The sequence below is a fragment of the Macrosteles quadrilineatus genome, unplaced genomic scaffold, assembly GCF_028750875.1.
Source record: "Macrosteles quadrilineatus isolate MER2022 unplaced genomic scaffold, UCM_ALF_1.0 Scaffold_8__2_contigs__length_117827958, whole genome shotgun sequence".
NCBI classification, from domain to species: Eukaryota; Metazoa; Arthropoda; class Insecta; order Hemiptera; family Cicadellidae; genus Macrosteles; species Macrosteles quadrilineatus.
Window position 1 is genome coordinate 39,627,767 of NW_026542601.1, and position 19,963 is coordinate 39,647,729.

The window sequence follows — 19,963 nt, forward strand, 5'->3', positions numbered from 1 at the left end:
TGAGCACTTACATCTGAAATTATCTCCAGAGCCCTTATCTTCGCACATCTAATGGGTTTATTGAAAGTCACCAGCTGTACAAATAAAAAATCTGTATTAAGGTTGTGTTAATTTGTAATACTGCAACATTTGTAATCCTAGTCTACTGAGAGTAAAAATTTAAGTATCACCTGGCCAATTTTAGAATATATTCCTATCTACACTTGGTGCGTTATATCTTACTCGGCATACTCCAATACCAGAATCAGAATAACTTATCGTTATGGAATATAATAATAAATGTATAACAATTTCAACAAACAATAACAGTAGGTCTATTTGTTTACTAGCAACAGTATAGATTCATGAAACTATATAAGTATCCTCTTCTCCTATTCACCACCATTAATGGTTACTTTGGGCAAACGTTATCTTTTCTATTGCGGTCTTTTTTTTGTTTGAATTAACCACAAAAAGAACGAATCAACTTTTTAAAATTATTTACTAGTACCGTTAGCAATGCGGTTCAGGTATAGTTACTCATACTCACATTTTCATCTGATTGATCATTTAACACGCGCACTCCGTTTGTGACCTGAAATTTAAATACTTATTTGACTTTTATGCTTGTTGAAAAGGTAATTTTCTTTGTACCTAAGTATTATTAATTTATCACAAAATAATATTTATAAACAAAATAAATTAATTGTTTTGAATAATTTTACATTAATAATACGGTTCAGATGATAATAAAAACTCACATTTTGTTCAGATTGAACTTCTGAGACACATACAACAGACCCCTCAGGTCCTTCAGTTTCAGGAACAGGTTCAGGTTCTTTTGCAGCCTGAAATTAAAAAAAAGTTTTATCAAAGAAAGTAAATTTAAGCTCCTTTCAAAAGGTCGTAAAAAATGGTAACTAACCACATAGCCTACCTCTACCTCCACATGCTACTTACTTACATTCCGTGTCCGGAAATCAGACTTTGATTTTCCAGAAATTAGCTATACCAATATGGCTTTGTCATTCGCTTGTAAAAGATCATCTACCTAATGTGCAAGACTGGTCTAGTCGTGGACATCAGTAGATGGCTGGGATCCTGAACAACACCACACGCACACAAGACGTTTTCTTTGTCTTGTGAGAGACCCATTTCTGCATTGTAACTATTTCAATGTTAGTGATGTTTACAAAAGTGTACAAAACTCACATCTTCTTCTAGTTGGGACTCTATAACGTTTAGGCAAAACGGGTGTCCATTAGCTTTGTAATTAAATAAATAAGAATGTTATCATGAAAATTGTCATCTAACTTTTTAACGTACCTCACACAATGAGCTATAGAGAAATATAAAATAAGTAACTTCCAATTTCTGTATTCGTGGTGTAAGCTAGTAATGACATACCACACACATTTAATGTATGTAATTAAATTAATAAAGGTATATTTTTTAACTTACCTGGTCTTCATCAGCTTTTTTGTGACTTTTACAGAAATTCCCCAACTTTTTCAAACTTTTATTTGGTGGTCGTCCTCTTTTCATGATTTCAGATTTTTTGTTGAGTACATTTCCATCTAGTAACGAATTTCTTGAGGCAAGATGTTTACAAACAAAATTCTATTGTTGATACTTTAATCAGAAACATGTGACTTTTAACCACATGTGCAAAATGCATAATTTTTATTTCAGTATTAGTTTTGCCATAATGCATAATGACATAATACAATCCAATCGGATTGAGTCGACTCTAGATTTTAAACTAAGTTGAGTTGGCCACAATAAGAATAGTGATATAGTCTAAATGTATATAATACACTTTTTACCGTTCTAGAGTTACTGAAGTATGCGCTATAACCAAACAGTGAGACACAAATAATGAGAAACAAACCCTAAAATAATGGAGACAAATTGTAAACAAAACACGACATCTACAGAAAATCGGACAGAACTAACAATAAAATTGGCTTCAGCTGTTCCTACTATCCAAATGCCGCAGACGCTTTCTACACTCCACACTGCTAGCTACAAACAATGCATCGAGTAATCTTCAGTATAATCTTTGCTTAATAGTAACAACTGATGTTTTTCCCTTTTGTACTGTATTTGTAATTTGCTAGTATACTGTGGGTAGTTGGCTTATTATGAACACATGCTACAACTTCAAGTCTTTTGTTTACCTTTTCCTTGTTATTTAATTCAACCAACATGGTTACTTAGCAACCCATAAGCCTAATGTTAAAAAAATGTGACTTTCAGTTCCATTTTTCTACGTAATTAGATTTTTGTTGGCAAGTCTAACTTCAGTAAACTCGTTTTTAGGCCAGAAATAAACTATTTACAAAATTTGAAGAAAATCGTCGGAGCCGTTTTCGAGATCTTTGTGCAAGCAAGCATACATACATACAAGCAAACATTGCTCGTATTAGAGTATAGGATAAAGAAAGTTGGTCGACAACACTGGATCTTTGAAAGCGAACTGTAATAATTAATAATAATTGAAACACAAGGGGGGCGAAGCCTTTAAGTGAATTACTATTTTCGTTACCGTTCGCAGGTGCGCTGGATTAAAACATTTAAAATGACACCTCAATGGTGAAAATCGGTTGGTAGGACAGCTGAAAAAGGGATGCTATACAGGGCCCTTGTTGTATATAGACTTTCGTAAGATTTAAACGGGCCTAATGTTGATAAGTATGTCCTCAGTACGGTAGTTAAATATATTTACACTGGATGACGTTGTCCTGTATAAAACATTATCATACTAATCATACTAATATTATAAATGTGAAAGTTTGTGTGTTTGTTTTTTTGTTTGTATGTTTGTTTGTTTGAAGTTCAATCACGCATTAACTACTGATCGGATTGGGTTGAAATTTGGTATGATGATAGCTCACATTCCCGATTAACATATAGACATATTCTAATCTCAAAAATACTTTCGGGCTCCGCCCCAGCGGCTCTAGAATTTCCCATTTTAAGGGGGGAGTTCACGCCAAAAGCGGCAAAAAATATATTTTTCGTAAAAATTTTCTTTTTTTAATTTTTTGTCTCTATATTAAATTTTGAACATAAAAATAATAAATATAAAGCCCTGAGACTTTTTTAACTTTGAAAAAAAAAATTTGAAGTTCGCAAAACAAATTGAATTTTTCTGCATTTCAAGCAAAATTGGCTATAGATGCCTTTTTTTCTCATAAATTCATTAGAGATCTTTATTAAAGCATTATTTAAAGATAAAGAACATGCAAGAGGAAGAGAAGAGGAAGGAGAATGAAGGTGTAACATATGGGCCCGGTCAGTTCTAAAGGTAAATTGTTAGTTACTGTACTGAAGAGCGCGCTGTTTTAGTTATTTGGTGATTTCCGAAAGTTGTATTTTTACACCTTAGAAATTACATAGCTTAGCTCCTATGGCAGATAGAATGATAATTTTTTTTTTTATTTTGTTGAGTTTATTCCCTTCTATGATCTGTAGGATGGATTAAAAAAAAATAAACAGAACATATTAAAAAAAAACATTTTTTATAATTTTTTTTGTAAAATTCAGCTTTTATTTTTACCTTTTTTTTTACTATTACTTATTATGATAAAGTCAAACCCATCCTACAGATCATAGAGCACACCCTTAGGAACACTTGGAAAGAAAAAAATTCAAATTGCATATATGGTTTATAATCCGTACAGGATCTAGCGAACCCTTGTAAATGGTAAAACCGACCCCCCCCCCTCCCTCGGGGGTGGAAATTTTTTTACCACAATTGTTTTTTGTTTCCATGGTTATGTGTAACAATCATACATAGTATAAATACTTAAAGCTTAAATTTAAAGATTTTTACTTTTTTCATGAACTCCCCCCTTAACCTACATATTTAAAAGGAATTGAAGAATTTTTCCAGCTGTTTCAACTACACAAGGTTATAGGTTTACCTACAGGGTGCAGCACTATTAATTCTTTTTGCATTTATGACAACAGCTAATTTGAAGCAAGCAGCAACAAAAAGCTGAGGACTTAACTTTTTTCTATTGTTTAGGTGCAATGGTAGAACATTATGGCTATGGTACATGTGCTATACTATAGTATACAGTCATTTATAGTAAACAAAATTTTCTTATAACGTACTTGTCCTTTCCCATTGCAAACGCAAAGCACGAGTATGACTGCAATAAGCATTTTATACGTATACGCCAACCCCGTACGAAGGACGGGTATTCTGCTAGTACTAAATATGTAACATTAATTTTAGTAAAACAATGCTAGTTTTAAATTGATTATATGTTTTTTTCATTTTCGATTGGAAAAATTGTCTATCGTTTTCCATAAAAAAACTAACACCTTCATATAACCTACTAGTATATCAGGGTTTATAATTTTAAGTGTACCACTCTTTCGACCCTGATATTTTATTGTTTGGACGTGTTCTATAGGCAAAGAAAATATATATAAAAAGATTACAAAATCATGGTCGTTTATTGAATAATAAACTTATAAACAATAGTATATAAAAATATCTTTGGTCGAGAAGTAGATCATGTAGAGCGCCTCTCTGGTTCTTCTGCACCACAATCCTTTGAAGCTTCTGAAAAATACAAATATGTATGAATTATATTTTTGCTTGAAACACAAATAATTTTACCAGAAAAATGTATGGTGCTCCTAGAGGAAACTTGGACACAACCTAGACTTATCGAAAATCAAACAGAGTTAATTAAAATTTGAGTGGAAGTTTACAGCACATAGTTTTATAGGGATTGAAACAAGACACGTTTTGTTTCCTTCTAGCGATGAAGGGGACATATTTTAAGTTATTTTAGCTTTTATTTAGTTAAAAATAGACATAACCAAAATACTTGTAGACATGAAATTGACGCAAAAGCAGACATTGATAAAAACACAAAGCATTTCCATGTTAAAAGGTTAAACGTAAGTACGATTTATTTAAATCAAATAGATTTTTGGTTTACTGGTTAAGGATTTTGATTACTATTTTTAATTACTGAAGTAATGTTGGATACTGTATCACTCAGGGCCGTATTTCCCTAACGGCGGACACGGCTGTTGCCGGGGGCCTCGGCCTAGAAGGGGGCCTCAATTGGGGCCTCAAATATTATTTTCTTGATGAATTTATTTCACTAATCATCTTTTTCGCAGCGATAGTGGGAGCTGTTGATGAAATTTGAGAGACCGCAAAAGATCCTCGCTATTTCCCCATTAGCGTAGGAGTTGTCTCTATTCGCCCGTCATTGCGGAAGAAGTCCAAGATTGTATCCCGACCGCGGGAGACGATGATGGCGTTTACACGGCCACGGTAAATGAACTTGATTTTGCCGCGATCATGAAATACGATGACGTTTGCACGGCCACGGGAAATGAACTTGATTTTGCCGCTATCACGCAAGACGACGATCACGTTTTTGAAACCGCGGGAGATGTTCATGATTTTGCCGCTACCGTGAAAGACGATGATCACGTTTTTGTGACCGCGGGAGACAATGGTGATGTCCACATGGCCACGGGAAATGAACTTGATTTTGCTGCTATCACGCAAGACGACGATCACGTTTTTGGAACCGCGGGAGACGTTAATGACTTTTACACGGCCGCGGGAGACGTTCATTATTTTGCCGCTATCGTGAAAGACGATGATCACGTTTTTGTGACCACAGGGGACGATGATGATGTCTAGATGGCTGCAGGAGATTTTCATGATTTTACTGCGATCACAAAAGACGACGATCACGTTTTCGAGAACGCGGGAGACGATGATGACGTTTACACGGCTGCGGGAGATGTTCATGATTTTGCCGCTATCACGCAATACGACGATAACGTTTTCGAAATCGCGGGAGACGATGATTGTGTCTACAAGGCTGCGGGAGATGTTCATGATTTTGCCGCTATCGCACAAGATGACGATCACGTTTTCGTGACCGCGGGAGACGATGATGATGTCTTCACGACCACGAGAGATGTTCATGATTTCTCTGAGACCACATGAGTCGTTCATGAATCCGCCGCGATCAGAGGAGACAGAGATAACGCCTCAGCGCTCACGCAAGATTTTCACCATTTCCCCGCGACCACATGTCGAGACGTTCATGATTCCTACGTGATCGGAAGGGACTGAGATGACATGTCAGCGTTAATGCAAGAAATCAATGGACCCTTTTATTAGCTAGTCTCCTAGGACTCTTTCAATCAGATTGTTGAGAAGAATCAGAATATAGAGTGGGGCCTCTCTGGTGAGGGCCGCCGGGGGCCTCATGGATTCTAAATACGGCCCTGGTATCACTATCAAATTTCCATGGAAAGCGAGCTGGCGGGTCATTGATCCCGGGTTAAAATAGACTAAATAACCGATGGGTACCCTTATTCTACACATCCGAACTAGGTAGCAATTTTAACCCATTTCTCCGTGTGAATTAGGTTATTTATTCTCAAGCAAGGGGAACTGTCGTTACATCGTAAGAGTTTATTTCATTTTTGGCAAGAGCTTTCTGTGGAAAAAAAACAACCAATACAGTAATGAGCCTGAGTGGACTACAGCACCCTGATAACAAGGGAGGGGGTGTTTGAGGGGGGGGTTAGCCTCTCTGCGGGTAGCCAATTACCTACCGCAACACACACGCTGCTAATCAAAATCAACATCAACCCTACTTGTTGATTACTCGCTGTGATACAGGAGAGCTTCAGTTCGGTAATGAGCTGCTAATGGAAGGAAAAGGCAGGACTGTGTTTACACTACTGTAACACTGTGTTACTTGTGGAGAGTGGAAGTGTTCACAATAGAAGTAAAGTGGCGGGATGGGTTTGGAAATACTGTAGTCAGTCGGTAAATAAATTATGAATAAAATAAATAATGTTATACAGGGTGAACAACTTAACTGTGCCACCCATAGAGCACACAAGATTATGTGCTCTACGGTGCCACCAGGCACCAATGGTATCTCAGAAACTATTAGAATTAGATAAAACATTAAATAGAGAACTTCCACTACTTTCTTATGAAATTGAACAATATTAATCCCACTTTTTTTTTAAATGACCACCATTCTCCAATATTGTCTGAACACTGCATTTTATTATCTTTTTAGAATGTCCTAGCACATCCTCTCCAAACTTATTCGTTTAGGACAACAAGATGCAGAATGTTCACAGCAAGTCACTTTTTCCCACTATACGACTCTACACCCTACTATGTCAGTAGTTTTAAACCACTGTCTTGCCCTAAATTGGTTATTTACGGGTCTAGTAGTGAAAAATACGACTCAACATTTTGTTTATGCTATTCAATTTTCAATCTACGCAGCCCACGCAGCCTCATTTTTTGCCACACCTACAACTTGCAGGTAACATTCCCACTGGGAGGAAGCAGGTGACATGAAGGTGTAGCCGATGGGGCGGAGCCCTGGAAGCGGATGCTGAACACCCTCGGCTCTTACAGGTATCACGGACCTTAGACAACCCTTCTGTGTCGCACTGCACGACCTTCGCCTGGCAACTGAAGGTGTTCCGGAACACCGAACACATTCGCAAAAGAACATACAGTACACTATAGTTTTCAAGATGCCAAAAGAGTACTCGGGGGTCGTGACTGGACGGTTTTGTAGGAGAGAGGTGTCTTCAAAAAGTTGAAATTTTGTGAAACGTATAACCAATGGTATTCTTCACACCTGGATATTTCCACGAGTGAGTTTTCTCGGTTGTGATTGATGTTTAGGAAGCTTTGATCAAAAAGCTACACAATGAAACAGTGCAACTAGAACATTCGCCAGTCATTGACGGCCAGGTCGTGCATTAATTGCGCAAAAGAGTTCCTAAATTGCGCCAAGCCCTAAACGGGTCCCAAAACATGTTCCTTCGTTGCGCCAAGCCCAAGCCAGATAGGGATGAGTTGCCGTCAGAAGTAATGTCCTTGTTTACGTCTCATTCCAACCTAACCCAACCTAATATAACCTAACACAACCTAACCTACTCAATTACACAGTCAAAGACGGCCGCCACTTGGCTTTCTTAAAGAACGTAACGGGTGGCTCCCTGGAGTAGTTAGCACATTCAGGAATACCCGACTACCTTACTCAGGTCAGTTGGCGCAATTAATGCCCGCTCTTCGACGGCGAGATTGGTATACAAAAAACAATTATTCTCAAAGATTCTTTTAATGTAACAACAACTACACCATCAATAATTAACATTTTAAAAGGTTTCAGTCATAGCAGGAACCATTTATAATCAATTTTGTGAGTCACGTAATAAATGAAAGCCATTGTAAGGTTCGGCAATGCAGTTTTTGTTGAAAATAATATCAATAATTCATGTTTTCAATTTTAAAAGCTCCACCAAAAAATTATTATTAAATACCAGCCTAAGGTCCAACAATTATAATAAATATTGAACTCAATTGACTATTACGTCTCAAATTGAATGTATAGTATAGGTAAATAATATTACCGAACATCGACTACCACATTATCATGACCTCCTCTGATAAAAGGTCGTGTCGAGACAAAAGTGGCAACACCGCATTCCCGGCCTACCAAAATTGCGGATGGAGCGTCTGAGCAACGTCCAGCAACGTTTACATTTACACGTGTGTTATTGCTGTTACCATGGCAACAAGCCGGCCGATGATACGTTACCACCACGATTACTAGAAAAATACCCGGTATGGATCATAAACATAAATAAAATGACGTTGTTGGCCCGAATCCTATACTAATAGCATTACCGACGCCAATGTACAACGTACGTTGCCTATTCATATATTTAATCACCATTTGCTGCGTTAATTAAACTGACCATCCCCGTCGTCCGCAGAGACTACACACATGTTATCAATCACAGATTTCATCCCAATCAGGTCGACCCTTGGGAAAACATTATTAAGCGCGCCTCCCCTAACTCCACCCCACCTATAGTTTAGTTACTTCTCTTTATGGAGTTAATGGTGTATTTATCCCCATGGGGTTCAGCGACCCTTTAGACTGTCTGTTTGAGCCTTATGTTGGTAATTTTGTATCAAAATTGTTTTTTGTACATGGGGTTTGAAGAAGGATGTTACAACTTTGACTAGCCTTTCTACCTTAAATACGTGATACATCCGTATTCCTCACATCTAATGCTTCTAAATATACAGTAGATAACAAGACTTGATGACAAGACTCTCATGGGGATTATAAAATTAGTCTGGTTATCAAGGTTGACTTCTTATTGAGGTTTGCAATAACATGTGATTAGAGGTAAAATAAATTCAAGGGGATTTGAAGAATACATTTGTTAACAAGAGTGACTTGTTATCGAGGGTCTTCTTATCGACGTTCCACTGTATTTTTTCTGGAGGTTTGTAACAATTTCTTGTAGACATTAATGGGGGGCTCCCCTCCCGAATAATTAAATCGTGTACGTATTGTAATTGTGATGTAAAATATAAATCAAATTTTGTTTAAGGCTTTTACTACTATCAGTCTTTGTTATTTTAGGAATGAATGTCTTCAAGTATATATTAAGAACTTGGTACCTAACTCCTTAGTAAATAGATAACAAAGTTAAATGGTATACACAGGCTATCAATCTAAAGTTTCTTATTTTGAATCATCCTAGTTATATCAGGACGAACTTATTAAACTTTAACGGGTAAAGATTGATTTTTTGTTATACTTTGCAAACTGTTGAGACACATGTCTATTACATAATATTTAATTTATAATAAATTAGGTACAAGTATTAAAGTATCTCTGGTCATATTTCTAACAGTCTGTATTTGATATTAATTATTTGGCAACAGTTGTAACGAGAGAATAATAACTGTATGTTTTGTTAGGGTTGAATTTTAATTTGAAATAAACAAGATCAGTAGGGGGTTTGTTGTTGATTTGTTGTTTTCTTTTAACTTTTCTTATTTATCTATTTATTAAATCGTATATTCTCTAATAAAAACTGAAATTGCGTGCAATCGAGCCGTTGCAAGGCTACCAATGACCTCAAGGAGAGTACTAGACGAGTTCTCAGAGTGTAAAATGACCTGTCCGTGGGAGCAGAACATGGCGGTCTATGACACTCGCTATATACTGTATACAGCATAGTGGAGGTTATATCTTGTTAAATCTATATTTCTATTATAATATAAACAATTTCTCGAAAATATTCCATGAAATACCTCCTGCTGCGGCAAACCTGCAGACCAAACGAATTTCCATTTCCCTGATCGTATTTCCACTCAAATATTTCCTTACATGAACTTTATGTGATTTTTTTAGTCAGTGTCATATAGTCAATAGGCAATAACAAATATAAACAGTTAGCATGGACAACCTTTTGCAGGTAAACACTCCGATTACAATCCAAAAGACTATTTTACAAATGTACAGTTGAACCAACCAATAAACATATTTTCATTAGGGTAAAGGTATCTTCTGACCGATATTAAATGTATCCTTAGGTATGAAAGTTCACCGTGGTTTAAAAGTACCATCCGACAGAATAATATAACATGAAATAAAGGGAACTAAGGATTATTTTTTCATCGAAGTATAATAATCTCAAATCTGCAAACCGGAATGGATCCTTGATTATCCGAATACTATACCGAAGTACAAAAGTGCTAACAGAATATTCATCCAGGAACCTATCCACATAAGAAAGAGGGGTTTTTTTTTATCGGTAGAAACTTTCTAACTCCAATCGATCCTTGATTACCCGAGTACTGGAGACATTAACCGAAGAGGTACTAAAGCGGGGAACAGAGTACCAAGTTAGAAGAATCCAGACTCAGACAGAAGATGGCGTGCCAACCAAACGTAATTTCATCGAGGTAAACAGTCCATTTAACGAGATAGATCCGTACCTATAAGACTACTGAAAAAACCTACAGAAGAAAACTTTGCCAGGCGGTTCCAGAGGTCTTCATCTTTGGTTTGTAAAATCTCCAAAACTCAGTGGGCAATGCCCTGAGTGGCTGAGTGGCCCTCTATTGTACGGTTGTACATAGACAGGTCGACGTTCCTAGTGTTGATGCCTCGGACAATCACCCGTTACATAAGACTGCACGGGCCACACAGGTCATACACCTTCCCCAATATCTGCACTGCTTGCGGAAACCTACAGTGGGAATTTAACGTGGACACCATACCTGCGCTGTTGGTTTATTTGAACTTTCCACTATACTTTCTGCATTGGTCAATTTACGATTTCCAAAAGATTTTTTTGAATTCTATTCCTACATAATGCACTTAAAGTTAACCAACGAGCAGAGGTTTGACTAAACTTATTTACCTTAGCTAACTCCCAAGCATAGACGCGTTTTTGGTCCTTCGAAAACCTCAGTGCCCAATTTACACATACTTGTACCAAACTTTCGAAATTGGCTGACTCGGCTACAAAAAAGTTATAGCCTACTAGACTTTATCATTGAGTTCCAATGAGAGTCATTTTTAAATGGTCTTTCTCACAACTAACTTAGCATCTACATGATCAGAAGACAAAATCAACCTTTATGAATTTCATACTGAGATTTCGTTCGTTTCTGATCTTATTGTCAAGGACCTTGACAACCGGGGTTGTGCACTGTGCAGTAGTGTGTGAGAGTGTGCGTGTGTGTGTGCGTACGCAAGTATGCGTGGCGTGGGAACGTACAGTGCGTACTGACTCAGCAAGAGGTCGTCAGCCCGGAGGTCGTCACCACATCAGCAGTACTCAGCAAAGCTCAGCAGGCGCGCCGCCACCATACGACACCTCAGGGGTGCCAACTGGGAGGGGTCCGGGACTATCAGACTATCGGACAGAGGAAGAATTTTGAAAATTGGTGTATAAGTACGGAGGTAACAGAAAGGGATTTTCGTCCGATGAGGTAAAGCGCCTACTACTAAAGTAAGCGCGGTACTATAGAAGTACCGATCGAGAGAGTATTTTGTCTGAAAATGTATATGGGCACCTAGATTTTTTCTGAGGAAGTACCGGGGTACCAACCTAACCGAGAGAGTATGTCTGCAGAGGTACTGAGGTACCAACCGAGAGAGTATCCCTTCAGAGGTCCTGAGGTGCCAATAGAGAGCGTATTTTTTCTTAAGAGGAACTGAAGTACCAACCTACAGAGTCAATCGAGAGAGTATTTTTCTGAATAGGAACTGGGGTACCAACCGAAATAGTATGTCTGCAGAGGTGCAAAGGGACCAACCGAAAGAGTATGTCTGCAGAGGTACCGGGTTCCAACCGAAAGAGTGTGTCTGCAGAGGTAAAACTTCTTAGCCTAATAATATAATAGAGAGTTTGTCTGCAGATGCACCGGGGTACCAACCGGAAGAGTATGTGCAGAGGTTCAAGGGTACAAACCGAAAGAGTGCGTCTGCAGAAGTATTGGTATACCAAGCGAGAGAGCATGCCTGAAGAACCGGGGTACCAATTGACAAGGAATTAGTCTGCAGAGGTACCAGGGTACCAATCGAGAGATTGTGTCTGCATAAGTACTGCTGTACAACCGAGATATTATGTCTGCATAAGTACTGGGGTGCCAACCTACAGAGTATATCGGCAGAGGTACACTGTGTTACTAGCCGAGAGGCTATATTGTCTGGCGTGGTTCATGGATACCAACACCAACCATGTGCTGATGTTCGGATGGTATACACCAGACGATAATGAATTTGTCTGAAGAGGTATGCTGGTGTACCAACCGAGAGAGTATTTTGTATCATACATTCAATAGTTATTTGTGTAGCTAGTGGGCGAAGCTCGAGAGGAATGTTTAAACGCTCGAGCCGTAGGTGAGTGTGGAAAGTTTCTCGAGTGCAGCAAAGGCAGTTTGCACTCGCGTTACACATTATATTTTTCCTACAGTTACTATAGCGCGTATAAATATTAGTCTTTCAAACACTATACAACACGTTTTTAGGTTAGGTTAAATCCAAACATTGAAAGAAATGGGAAACGCTGCACCAGCTGATCATAATCGTAATATCTTTAAGTGTTGCCAACTTATTTTCAAGCGTTCATGTATTACGTGCCTAATAAATTCACGTTGTTTTGTGTTGTTTGGTTTGAATACTGGTGTGCGACAAAAACAAAACTGTGCGGCAAAAGTAAAAATAGTGCGGAAAAAGTAAGTATATGCAGCGATCAGCAACTTTCTAGCTATAATCAGTGCAAGGAAGGCCACTTTGTCAGGTGACTGTAGGAGGTAAATATACGTCAGGCGACAAACAGAGGCAAAGGGCACACAACTTCCTCCACCAAAATTCCCATTCCTCAAGAAGGGTTGCAGGGCCAAAAATATTTTGACACTGGATACAACGGGAACGTCACATTCGTCAATGAAGATGCTCCAAAACGAGCTCCAGCCGTGAACAAAAGCACCGCCTCGCCCCTTCACCCGCGGCGCAGCGTTTTGATTTTTGATTTACTCGCTGCGAGACGATCACTCCCTGGTCGTTAAAAATTTCAGCTCCATCGATGACGTATGGCGCCATCCATCGCGGCGTGATATCACTGTCATCCGCGGCAATTAAGACTGGTAAATACAGCTATCACGGGTTTGTTGTTTGTTTAAGTTGATTGACAGTGTCCTTTCTACTAGGGTAAAAACTATACATAATTATAAACAAAATATAATAAACTTTTAAAGTAATAACATTCTCCGTGTAAGTTTGTGGATATTATATTATGCTCGTTTCGTCAAGTTGTTATATAGAACTCAAGACTTCGATCCAGAGGACCCACTATATTAGTCCATCTATTACCAATAAAGAGAAATCTACGTGATAATGCCGTTAAGGACCCACTGTATTAATCCACATATTTATAGTATAGAATAAACAAATTCAAAAAACTCCAGTATATAGACAACAAAATACACCCGCCGCAGCAAACACATGACAGGCTTATCGAACTTCCATTTGTCTGACCGAATTTCCACTAAAATATTCCCTTGAAATGGAAGATTTATTTCCCATTTCAATAACATTAGGATTAGTGTTTTTGGAATTTCCTTTGTAACCATCAAGGGCAAAACACCCTTCGAGATACAAAATTATTGGGTTTTTCAAGCTCTACAAAATAGTTGTTAAAGAAATCGCAAAATGTTATGCTTCGAGGGTGAAATTGGGAATACCCAATTTCAACCCTATAAAACCACTTTTCCATAGTACGACCATACAGGTTCGATAACTCGTTAGAATAAGCTTAGGTTTACACGTTTGTCCCAAATTTAATCAAAATCGGGTGATTTTTACATAAGTTGGCGTGCTAACGGACACAATATACATGCGAATTTAAAACGGATTGGGGTTTTTGGCCTCGGCCTCTGGAGACATAAAATCAAAAAGGTAAATCGGTCCCGGCTCTAGGTCTTACACAAGACCTACGGTAATAGCTTTCCCTAAAGGGAAAAGGATTTGGGTTTTCAGTCGAAGCTTATTTTCTCTGCATTGGAACCCTCCACCACTAAAAACAACACGAATGCATTTTAATAAGGTTATATGTATGTTTGTGTAATCGCACCTGAAAAGTATTTACGGACAGCCTAGTTAAATACGAGATATTAAAGAAGTTAAACGTGTCTGGTTTACTCCATTGTCAGCATAGATTAGTAAGAAGCAATTGTATTTAGATAAAAATACAACCATGAACCTATTTAGAGGTCCCTCAACCAGTAGTAACAGTATTTACGATTCCCAGAAGTTTAAACAATTGCAAATGGCCTTGCGATACTAACTCAGCAGGATTCGAGTAATTATGCACAGAAAATAACCCTGCCGCAGTAAACCTGCAGACTTAGCGAATTTCCATTTACCTGGTTGGAGTTTAACTAAAATATTTCTCTAAAATTCTCAGATTTGTTTAATCTTTTACTTATTTAATACGCAAGCAGATTTTTTGTGACAATTACTCCTCCGAAACTACTGAACCGATTGACATGTTTTTGGTGTCATTGGAAAGAGCGTAACGTGAAGTTGTGCAGGAAACTTTTTTTATAGTGAAATAATTAGAGAGTGAGGCCCTCCTGGGGCCCTTTAAAGTTTCATATTTCTCCATAAGATTAACATGGTAAACAAACATTGTTATGAAACTCCAGCTGTTGTCAGAAATGCTGTTCTGCTATTTAATTTAATTTCTTTACAAGGAGATTTGTTTCTTGGTGCCATGTGGTCAATGAATTATACTTTTGCATATATTTTAAATGATATACACTATATAAAATTATAGTACTGTAATACATGAAGAGATATTAATTTAAATAATCAATAAGTACGATTGAGCCTTTGCCTATATGTTTCCTGGTAAGTGTGTTGTAACTGTTCCTTATAGTATATTATGGTATCTTAAAGTAAAACAAAATCATCCTTTTCAGCATTCTCACCCCGTTGCGAAGCACGGGCAGAGCAACTAGTAATACTTAAAAATCATCAAGTTCAATGAGTACTTAGCTGCTGCTGGGAATGTGTTTTTGGCCTCTGGTAACATAAAAATGAAAAAGTAAATCGGTCCCGGGTCCAGGTCTTACAATATGACCTACTATATACCATATGATAGCTTATTTGCTGTGGGAAATTTGCAAACAGAGTGTGACAAGCGACAATAGATTATAGATTTCTGACGTGTTTTATCAATGGCATGAAACTAAAATTAGTATGTGTGATGAACATAGCATTTGATATAAAATTAATTGACAAGTACGATTATTTTCGTTCCCATAATGAGTAAATCCCCCCAGAGTAACGCAGCGAGAAAAGAATTTAAATTCTGTGATCTGTGAAATTACGTTACAAGTTGTCTCGTGTGTTATTAATCAAATCCTCTGCAACTTTATGTTTATTTAACAGCTATAGTTTAACAATTTTAAACAATTCTTAGTTCAAGCTTTGAACTCTTGATGAACTTATTTTGTATTGTAGTTATTTCCCCGATTTTACACTGCACTGTGCTGTAGTTGTATTGAATACGACATACTTATGATAATCCCCAGAAACAAATTCGGTGAGTTTCTAAACGTATACAGAACCAATCTAGGTAGAAAATTATAAAAATATAAATTCTTTTAAAATATGAATACGAATAATACTTTATTTTAGATTAAAACAATATTTTGAAAAGTTTACTTTGACATTTTAATTTGTTTGTTTTATATACCTAACCAGCTTTTTCTAACTAGCATGTTTTAAGCGAATTTCCCATATTATAGGGAATAAGCTATTTCTAACTAGCATGTTTGTTCTGGTGATAACATTTACATTATATTGAAAAATCTGAAACCTGATTTTATGGGTGTTTCGTGTTTCTTACATTGTTGAATGCGCTATTTTCTCTGTTAACGATATCATTTAGAATTTGCGCTTTACACTAAGTTAATTACAGCAACGTGGGAAAATCAATCGTTTATAAATACTGTTTTATTTCGCTTAAATCATTTAAACTTTGCACAGTAACTTGAATTTTTTAACAGAACAGCAGTTAAACAATTAATCATTTCTACTTAAACTTAAACACCGCAACAAACTAAGCGGATACACACAACAGACGTGTAAACTTGACTCTTGTCTGTTTGCGTTTCCTGGTCCATAAATCGTGAGTACACCGAGGTGCCGCAGCCGCCATATATCTCCCAAGGTATCTTCTTGCCGCTTCCGTTTGTCGTTTTGTAACTTTACCTCCAGACTTCTCGGAACTCCGTGTAGTCAATTAGATTTGCCGCCATTGTTGCAGCAGGAATGCGCCAACCCGCCAGATCGGTGGGACCGGATGATCGGATGCTGTTTTGCACTTTTTGCATTGTTCGATCTGTACTTGTCAACAAGTATTTGTTTTGATATACAGTATCGTGGCAAAAAAAAAATAAAAATACTTTATTATTGTCACACAATGTGATGTATGCTTGGTACGAACTGGATTATCGAGCATCATGAGATATGGACGTATGATACTTCTTGAATTGGGTTATGGACGTTATGTACCAAATTGCACTATACGATAAAACTGTTCCCAAACAAGAACAAGATTGTGAATAAGAAACAAAATGGCGATTGTATGGACAACTATTGGCTTTTGTAAGCACTCGTTAAATCGGGTGCATCTGAATCACGCACAAGGTCCTATCTCCAAAAGCGTCCCTCATCGCCTACGCTGAACTCCGCACATGACCCACCAGGCACCAGGCACCTGATATGCTATTTATCTAATGCTATTTAAATGGAGGATAAATATGTCTTGTTTATGGAAATATTTAAGTACAAGTCTAATTGAAATTCGCTTAGTCTGCACATTTGCTGCAGTGGGGGTATTTATGTTTATTAACATTTATGGTGGACGACAATTAAACTGAACCTTATGAAAACATTGTTTTTTCTCAAAATATATGTTTGTGTAATTTTATCAATGTACCGAATTGCATTTTACTACGAAACCCCGTTCTCAAATGGCAGCTTGGATAGATAACTGACGAGTTTTGGAATTTGAATATATTATATTTCCTTTGGCCCAAGAATCATCAAGGTCGGTAGAGAGTTCGGGGACACTCTGTACACTCATTGACGAATGACGGACAATGACGTCGGCGTGGCAGATCTAAAGAGCGGTGACAAATACCCCAGATGTGGGCTCCGAGCCCGAGGACACAAAAACACGACCTTATCCACTTCGGAATGTATGACTTTTTCACCAATTAGGTTTTTGACATAATTAACTCGCGCTAGGCTCCCGTTTGGCCCAAGCCTGATTCAGCGGCAACCCCTTTTTAATGAACCGTCCTCAGTGTTTTTGTCGTAAATCTAATTTCGTGACACTTTTGTCAGTTTTCAGATTTATTTTCAGTTCAGTGTGTTGGTGTAAGTTTGCATGCGTATCATACCCGAAATGATAAATACGATGCTACATCCGCTACTTTGTTGAAATATGTTCCGAGTATCATATACTTCAATTGTTACTGAAAGTAGTGTAACTACCTCATTTTAAACGTTTCGTCAAGGGAACTTTATTCAGCCGTCATACCGCTTATATTTTGACACTATAGGGTACCAGCATTGCTTAATTAATCAATTAATCTATCCCAATGGATTTCGCCATTTAAATATTACAATGAATCCAGATGGCATCCAAAGTTAAGGTAATGCAACATGATGTTGTCACAATATCTTAATACAGAGTATAAACAAACATAAGATTAGATAGTTTTAGATAACAATGAGGTTTAAACTATAAAATATTGCAATGAAATTTAAAACCTTACCTGAAGAGTTAAGGATACTGTGTTAAGGATACAAGTTAAGGATACTGTCCAAAGGAAGGATCCCGAAAAGTGGGTCAAGAGTTCTATGATTGCGTAATTTGTTAAATGTAAAACGCAGACTTTTATCGATTAAAACCAAAATCATATAGCAAGTCGAAAGATGAAACTAATTAAGATGAACGAATTAGAACAAATTACGTCACTGGCCATGAAGTAAACAGGTTTGTATTGTTATTGAAATGGAACAGTCAAAAACGTCCAAACCATATATGTTTATGTTTTTAGTATATCGTTCAGGCCAGTGACATAATTTGTTTCCATATGACCCATACCGTTACTGTTCTACTATCCGTGGAAATAAGGTGGCGACCACTGTTAATAATCCTCAAAAATGTTATACGTTGTTATAAAATAGCTAAACATGTGTCAATCATGTTTTGATAAAACACGAACAGTTCTTGTAAGTGCAGTTACGTATGCATCAGTTACTCCGCCAACACAATATTACATCCAAATTGAAAAATTACATTTGTATATTTTTACATTTCAATTTGTAGAATTTCAATAATACGGCATTTTATTGTAGTGAAATTTATAATGTGACGCGATCGTAAGCACAAACATTGTAATAACATTGCGGTCATATTTTCGAGAAATATTTTCACCGGCAAAGTCAGCGGACGAATTTCATTTTCAATAAGTACGGCTGATATCTTTGACGCAGCCGATTCTTATCTGCCCTTGGAATGAAAATACATACTTAAGCCCCGCAACGCTTGTATTAAAAACAGTTGCGCTGCTTTGCGAAAAATTGCTTCAGTTAATCTATAAAGATGATAAATATGGTATATTCTACGAGAATAGTTGCCGAAATCAAATCGAAGAACAGGTGCATGATAGATTCATACAGATCAAAAGACTACAAAACCAATGCATGTAAATTTGTTTCACTTCGGTTAAATAATTGAGTTACAAGGGGGCTGTGCGAAAACAACACATTTTAATGGGGCTCGACGCTTTTTTTTTCGAGGCAAAACGAATCAATAATACCCTTTTACCTTTGAAAGGCCATGCTTGTTCAAGACAGTTATTACATGAATAAAACTTCTCATTTACGATAAATTAAATTTTTAATAGTTAATCTATACCATAAAGATAGATTCACCCACCCCAATCAGAACATAATTATTTATGAAGGTACAACTGTTTCATCTCTTTTTTACAATCTTACTGTGATTAAACATTCAACTTTAATATCAGTTGTTAAATTACATTTCACATTTAAACCCGTTATAAAGAAAGTTGGTCAGCATAACTGGATTTTTGAAAATGGACTCTAGAAATAAATTAAACGTGAGGGAGACGAATTACTATGGGATGTTGCCTTTTTAGGGATATTACTTAATCAGACTATCATTCACAGGTGCGCTAGATAATAAGCTAATTACACCACAATCGTATAAATCGATTTGGTAGGACGGGTCAAATAGGGGTGTTACAAAGAAAACCCTGTATTAAGTATGTAGATTATGCGATTTGACAAAAATACCATTCCCACGAGCTACGTAAACACGCCAATTTAAGGACAAATGTGTCATTGTTGGTGTAACACTGGCCTAGACTGACGTGAAATACCAAAACCGACACCGCGGGAAGTGGGTTGAAACAATGATCCCTTACATCGGATCTTCGTTACAGGAATCGGCTGTTTCTCAATCGATCGTTGCGACACATGCAATAATAGAGGCTATAAGTGGCCCGAGTAAAAACATT